At 39.6% G+C, this 8,119-nt stretch overlaps 1 pseudogene; it reads right to left on the reverse strand.

Moving 5' to 3' along the window:
* Positions 1 to 874: 874 nt before the first annotated feature.
* On the reverse strand, positions 875 to 4,360 carry LOC9299246 (annotated as a pseudogene).
* Positions 4,361 to 8,119: the final 3,759 nt, after the last annotated feature.

Here is an 8,119-nt window from a genome sequence, read left to right on the forward strand (position 1 = left end):
ACGCAATTTCGAAGCTTTCCTTTCTGCGAAGATGGCTAGGGATAATTATGGATTGAAATGATGTCTTAATTTGTCCCATTTAAGGGTCTTATTTGTTTTATGTTTTTAAGAGTCATGTAACGCCTTCTGAATTAATCAATCCAAGTACTATTTCAGTCCTTTGAGCTTATACAACACGTGTTAAAGTGTAGGAGTAGAGGAAGAAGAGGATTTAAAGTGTAGCTTCAGTTTACTAATCCGGGGATTGTTAAAGTTTTGGCCTGTCACAAACAGTACAAAGGAGGTTCTGTTTCTTGGTGAACTTGAAGAGGTTCTTGAGGCAACACACCTGCAATAGGTGATTGCTTGTTAACTTATACAACTGCATTTATGGACCTTTGGAATTATTCGGATGTTTGAGATGTAGTTAATTTCTGAATATATTACTACTTGTGCCAATATAGGTAGGATTCTTGATGTTTATTGGATGATACTCTCCTTGATGTTTCTATAGTCTCTTATCCTTGCAAAGAGAAATATTTGTTTGTATTCCAACAGATGATCTCGCTGTCTCACTAGTTCTCACTTTTAGTTTAGTGATCTCTTATGGGTCACTGAAGGTTTTCATTTATGCTTATCAACCTTTAATATCTGAAGCTTCTGTCATATAGCATCTCCGGCCAGAAACATGTGTTGTGTGTAACCTTGCATACTGAGGAAAAGATCTTAGGCATATCCCCTCAAACTCAAATCTTGCAAGTTTCTGTGATATGAAAAGCTTGTTAATGTGTGATTGTGAACATTGTCTTCTTTTGTCTTGTTTAATTGAATCTTTGATCTGTGAAGGAGACCGCTAGACGAACTAGCACGGCACGTTGGTAGGAAACCACTATAATACCACTGTTGGGCACAGCAAAATATATTACTACTTCATCAAATGAACTGAAACTGTAATTTTTTACAGACTACAGAATCTACCCCTAAAGGCCTTATACTTGTGATGATCAAAAATGTTTAACAATAACACTTTAAATACATGCTCTGCTTCTTTCCCTCTTTAAGCCGATCATCTGTGAGGCTCTGGACTTTGAATTCAACTTCAAAACAGTAAAAGCAAGAGATCATCGGTTTACTTTGAGAATGTTGTTTGTGATGTGTCCTCTTGTAACCGATTCTCGTCGAGGATCCGTTGTCCATTGACCATCCATTATGAACTTTATCTCATATGTATCGGGATATAACCACAGTACTTTCGACCAGCATTTCTGTTTCCTGTAAAAACACCATAGAAGCACAATGTTCAATAGCAAAAGGAATTAATGTGTTGCTTCTAGAGGCAGTGGTTCATTACCATTGCAGCTTCCAGTCACATCCACAACATTACCATCTCCACCTGCAGCAAAAATGCACTTCTATAATCTTGGCTAGAATTAAATGATAAGGAGTAATCTTTTATACGTCCCCCACTGTTGCTTGCTTATAAGGCTCTTGACTTTGAGTGGTGATAGGTATGCCATAGTATTAATATTCAAAATTGTTACCATGACAATAAATTAACTATGAAGCAGATATATGAAAAGATTAAGCTACCTCTTGCAATCCTGAAAGACTTTCCTCAGCTTCTTGCAATTCAACATCCTTCACTGAGACAAGCATCTGGGCCTTTAGGATCTCATTTTCAGCTTGTCTTTGAAGAACCGAAAGAGACAGCTGAACCCAGGGAATTTGAGATTAGGAACACGAAAAAGTATCACTCTTTGCAAGGATAAGAGACTATAGAAACATCAAGGAGAGTATCATCCAATAAACATCAAGAATCCTATATTGGCACAAGTAGTAATATATTCAGAAATTAACTACATCTCAAACACCCGAATAATTCCAAAGGTCCATAAATGCAGTTGTATAAGCTAACAAGCAATCACCTATTGCAGCTATATGGAACCTACTAATTTATATGCCTTTTCGCTGGTGGACACCTATGTACAAACTTATATGTTCCTGGAGAGTAGGAGCTTACCTTTTCCTTTTCAATCTGCTCCTTCAACCTTGACAGCTCCTGCTCTTTTTGACGCTAACCATGCAACAATTACCAACAAAGTTAGTAAGCAAAACTCACTTTATCTGGTCCACATATTGAGAAAAAGCAATCAATGTACCAGCATGAACCTCAGCCGAGTAATTTCAACCTGATTTTCCCGTTTCATGGTCTGTATCATTTCAAAACAAGTTTCTATGAGCATAGATACAAAAACATAGTTGACTTGAGATAATTTGAGAGAGTTCAGTTAGCAGGATCTGTCAAGACCTCGTCATGTGGATCCTTGTCTAAGGTCAGCTCTCCCATCTATCTGATCACTATTTCTTTGAATGAAAATTTGAAAATCAGAGATATTGAGGTGAACCATGAGAAATGCATACTGACTTAAACGCGTAAGTTGCCTACTCCAGTATTTTGGTCAAGAATAGTCTGTGCATTTTACAAGTTCTAATAATATGTATAAAAGCTTGGTGTATAGCTTCCTATGATAGGCTAACAATGAAACGCTTTTCTCCTACAATAAATTCTAAAAAATACCAGTTTCTCGAGAAACACCGAATGTCTTACGCTTGGATGTAATATCTAGAATTAGGTCTAAAATGCAAATGATGATCAAGAGCATCAGACAAGAGCTTCATGTTTGTCAAATAGACTCACTTGTCAAAGCTATTAACTTCTGTAGCATTGGTAACCTCCTCCAGTGGTAAGGCACTTTCATCTGCCGGTGGTTTACTCACACGTCTCTGGCCACCATCAATGTCTCATATGTACTCACCACCTTTGCTTGTTTCTGCACTTTCTTTAGTTTCTTCAGGAGAGCTTTCATTAGGTATGTCACTTTCATCATCTGTGATTAAGAGATTTCTTTTAAAAATAGACTTCAAGAGATCAAATATACCATCAACTGTATCCATTCTGAATAAATCTGGTGGTTTTTTTCTTCTATGCTTGACGTGGAAGAAGAAAGTCCTAGCATCCAAATCCTTCTCATCAGACCCAACTAAACAGAACGATTCTCACCAGAGAATGACTCAGTATCAATGTCAACATGGTTGGTGTAATTGAGATCTGGACTGGTGTAATTGAGATCTGGACTGGTAAGAGGTATATCTCCTCCCACATCACTAATCTTCTCATCCTCAGCAATTAAAACATTGTCAGCTTCTCTGTCTGGACAGCTTGAAGTATCATCTAAAACTAGAGAATGGGCTGCCGATACTGAAGCTTCGGAAGATGAGCATTCAATATCAGCTCTATTATCAACCTCCACACTCTCAATCTTTAAAATATTTTCTATGATTTCTTCTGAATAATTACTGTCACCCAAGTTAACAAGGGAGTTTCCCCATGCTCGAAACTCCAGCCAATGATGATTCACCATTACGCACTCTCGCATATTCTTCAACCTCGCAACTTAAATTTACCATAACACCTTCTTCTATAGGTAAACCACCAGCATTTCTTACAAGTCGTTCGTCAACCACATCCAGTGCTTGTTCGGCCTGACCTTAATATATCAGAGAAAAAAAGAGAGATAAATACACGATCAAGAACGAAAATTATTCCTTTGTTCACTTAAAAGAATTATGCATTCGACCTGTTAATGAATCTTCCAAAGAAATGCCACTTGAACTTTTTTTTTGGGTAAAAGGTGAAGTATTTATACCATTTTCAATTTTGCGACAGCGAATACAGAGGTAACAAAGAAGAAAGGAAAACCAAAAACTACACACTAAAGACCTACGAATACAAGAGAAAACACGACAAAGAAATACGAAAGCGAAGCCACTAGCAGAGACAAGAAGAAACACCGAACTTGCTTGTCGGAATGCCACTTGAACTTGCTTCCATCTTCTTGTTTTCCTCCGAAAGCAGCTCGTTACAGCCATCTTCCATATCAGAATTTGCACGAAGCTCCCTAATGAACTTATATCCTCTTCGTCTAACAACATTGGCAAGATCAACTCTACAAACAAAAATTTCCAACACCAAATCTAAATAACTCAAGAGTATCGAAACCAATTACATAATTCAACCTTACAAATTTGGAATCTCGAACCTTCCATGTGCCGAGAGTTCCTTCATGGAAGGAAGGCACGTGGCCTTGAGGAAGCCCATTCAAAGCAACAAAACTCCATAATCTCACTACGAAGCTCCCCACTACTCTTAACTCTCTTACGAACTCTGCAAAATCACAAAAACACAGTCAAATCGAAATTAAGCACATCAATTAACCAAAACCGTGAAGTTTTCGAACCTGATTTGTTTGATGGAACAAGCGAAACAAAACGAAACTATTCTTCTTCTTCTTCTTCGTCAAATTCAAGTATTTTAACAAAAAAAATTGAGACTTACAGTGAATGAGATGAAAAATGAAAATCGTAATCAGTGATTCTGGATAAATTCGGTTAAACAAAACCGGACATCGAATAATTCAATTATGCGATTTTCAAACGGTTAAGAACCGGTTTCGCTTAAACCAAACCGCAATTTGATTATCTAATTTCGTAGCTTTTATACGGTTGTGAAATTTCCCGATTAAATCCCATGGAAAGATCTTTGGTTAGAATCTCTTGCCTGAGAAGGAATCCGAGATAAAACCGATAAACCGTCGGTACAAATTAACTGCTAAACCAGCTATTCGTCAAAAAATAAAAAATAAATAAAGTTTTGTTTGTACAATGAAACTGCGTATTTTGAGACAAAGGTTCCTCAAGCTACTATTGAAAATCTAAGAAATCGATGAGGATTTCTGACTATTGGAGTATATTTAGTTAACCGGATTTTGTTATACCGGTTTAGATTAATCACATGTATATAAACAACTTTATGTACATTGTTTTCATTTAATGAGAAATCCACATTATTTCTGATCTACTTTAATATGGTATCATAGCCTAACAGAATTTTCTTCCGCCATTGATTTCTCATTCCTTCGCCATTGTCGTCTTCTTCATTTCTTCATCTTGTTTTTCTTTAGCCATGAGTGTTTCGATCACTCCTATGGTTTCCGATTTTGATTTCTTTATGTTTATCGCTGTGATTGATCTTCTTCCATACGAATCTTTCACTTTCTTGTTTCAACATTTTCTTTGATTTTTGACCTCCATTGTTGCTGGTTCTCTTCGATTACTCAATCCCAGCACAATCTGTTGGTGTCGGATCCCGCACCAGAGGTCCAGGACCAACCAAAGATTGACACGTAGTCGGGGTAACGGCCCATAAAGGATAAAGCCCATTAGACCCACAAGTCAAAAGAACAATCGAAGTGGTTATCACCATAAGGAGAATTCGAAGTGACTGCACCTCGACACGAGTCCGGAGACGAAGTCATGGTTAAATCGGTCCAAGGATATTTGGGTCAAAAGGCGAGGCCCATGAAGATCAGAATCAACTCAAATTCGAACGTTAAGCATTAAAACCAAAGATCAAAACGGTCACATTTAAGAGAGAATAATTGTACTTAATTAGCCCATTAAATGTCATTCTTCTATGTATAAATATAAAGGCCAATGACCATGTAAAGGGGATCGTTTTTTTCGAGTAAGAAATACTATAGCAATTTTTGGCAATTCATAAGCTTTTTTACATATTTATTTTTGTCCCTCAAGAGTAATCTTTCCTACTTAATAAAATACTTGAGTGTGTGAATCCGACATCCACACAATCCATCATTGATTCTCTTTTTCAAACTTTGAAATGGGAACAATACCGCCAAATCACACAGCGATACCAGACTCGTCGTCAATCCACGGATCAATATGAGAATCCGTTCTTTCTACATTCATCGGACCACGCAGGATTGGTTCTTGTATCCGATCGGCTTAATTCTGGTTCAGAATTTCATTCATGGCGTCGCTCTGTTCGTATGGCGCTTAATGTCAGAAATAAGCTCGGATTCATTGATGGTAGTTGTGGATGTCGGATTCACACACTCAAGTATTTTTGTTAAGTAGGAAAGATTACTCTTGAGGGACAAAAAATGAATATGTAAAAAGCTTATGAATTGCTACAAAAATTGCGATGGTCTTTCTTATTCGAAAAAAACGATCCCCTTTACATGGCCATTGGCCTTTATATTTATACATAGAAGAATGACATTTAATGGGCTAATTAAGTACAATTATTCTCTCTTAAATGTGACCGTTTTGATCTTTGGTTTTAATGCTTAACGTTCGAATTTGAGTTGATTCTGATCTTCATGGGCCTCGCCTTTTGACCCAAATATCCTTGGACCGACTTAACCATGACTTCGTCTCCGGACTCGTGTCGAGCTGCAGTCACTTCGAATTCTCCTTATGGTGATAACCACTTCGATTGTTCTTTTGACTTGTGGGTCTAATGGGATTTATCCTTTATGGGCCGTTACCCCGACTACGTGGCAATCTTTGGTTGGTCCCGAACCTCTGGTGCGGGATCCGACACCAACAATTAGCCCCCTAAGTTCTTCGAATTGCCATTCCAATTCGGAGGACTTTAAATGCTTTAACGACCAAAGATTGCGTTCTGAGGAATCTTTTGATTTTCCCGCCAAGATCCCGTCAGTCCTTTAATTTTGGCGCTATCCATGTTTAGTCGTGTGACATCTGTCACCATTATGACCGTATCTTAATTATTTTATATTAAAGCGGGAAACCTTTCCACTTCTCCCACGATTCCCAAGGCGGTTTCATCATTATCACTTAGCTTTCGTGAGGTAACTTCTTTCATCATCACTTTTTACTCTTACGCTTTAATCGAAACTTCTCTCTTCTCTTCCTTCGCCGATTTTCTCTTTGCCGGATTTTAAATTTCTCATATTCTCCGATGACTTCTGATTTCGAAAGACCTGAGTCTCCATCCTTTGAAGGCGGCTCCAGCAATGACGAATGCACTCGTCCCAACGACATAGCTGGTCCACACTACAGATCCACCTGTACCCTTCAATCCCTAGAGCGATTAAAAGGGCTTTGCCAGATTCCCCCTGGAATCATAGCGGAAGCATAGATAGCCGACCCTACGAAGTCCCCGGAAAATCATCGCGACGGCTATTTTTGCGTTTATGAAATCTACTTCAAGGGCTGCGGATTGACCTTCCCCCTTCCTGAAGCCCTGGTTCGATACTTGGCAGCTCTTGAGATCGCTTTACCTCAGCTAACCCCCAATCTTCTCTGAACCATCCTCGGGATCATAACCGTTGCGGCGGAAGCAGACTACATTATTGGGGTCTCCGAGCTGAACGAACTTCTGAGCGTGAGAAGTTCGTCAAAGAAAACAGGGTACTTCTCGGCGTATCTGAATGCCAACAGGAACGTCATCTCGCACCTCCCAAACAAGGATGAAAACTGGCACCATCCTTGGTTCCTGATTAAGAAAACTCCTACTTCGATTGGAAATCTTTCCGATGTACTCCCATCGAAGTGGACTGCAAAGCCTGGTAGAAACTAGGTCGTATATTCCTTTCCTGGTTGTTTTATTTTTTACTGACTAAACTCGTTGTTTCACTTCGCAGCTGTCATCGCTTCGTCTCTTCCTACTGAAGAATTCGTCAAGTTCTTCAAAACAATCCTTGAAGGGGAAACCCTTTGGAATTCTTTCACCCTCGATCGGTTCGTTGAAGCCAATCGAAAACTCAGGATGAGTCCCCCCAATCAACTTCATCGTCTTCCGCTTCCTCCCTCAACTCAGGGAATGTCAGGTCGGGCCTTCACTGCCCAGCGTAAGAAACTCTCCAAGCCGATAGCAGAGGCTTGTGACGAAAACAAGGCGTTCCTTGCGGCCGCCATCGACAAAAAAGACTACAGCAGGACCTTGCTGGTTGATGACAACAGCACCGAGGGAGCCAGATCCGTCGCTGCTTTCAGATTAACTCCTCGTCGCGAACGTCGTGACGATCGTTCTCCTCGTCGCGAACGTCGTGACGATCGTTTTCCTCGGAGGGACCGATCTCCTCGTCGTGATTCTCCTCGTCCTCCCCGAGATGATTTTAGCAATGAACCACTTAAGAACTTGGTTCGCAGGAAAAGAGACAAGTCATCTCGTAGTGATTCCTCTCCGCGAAGGGAGAAATCAAGGGCCCGGACTGACCGTTCACCACGATCATCCTCTCCCACTGAACCA

This window comes from Arabidopsis lyrata (assembly GCF_000004255.2).
Source record: "Arabidopsis lyrata subsp. lyrata unplaced genomic scaffold ARALYscaffold_9, whole genome shotgun sequence".
Lineage (NCBI taxonomy): Eukaryota > Viridiplantae > Streptophyta > Magnoliopsida > Brassicales > Brassicaceae > Arabidopsis > Arabidopsis lyrata.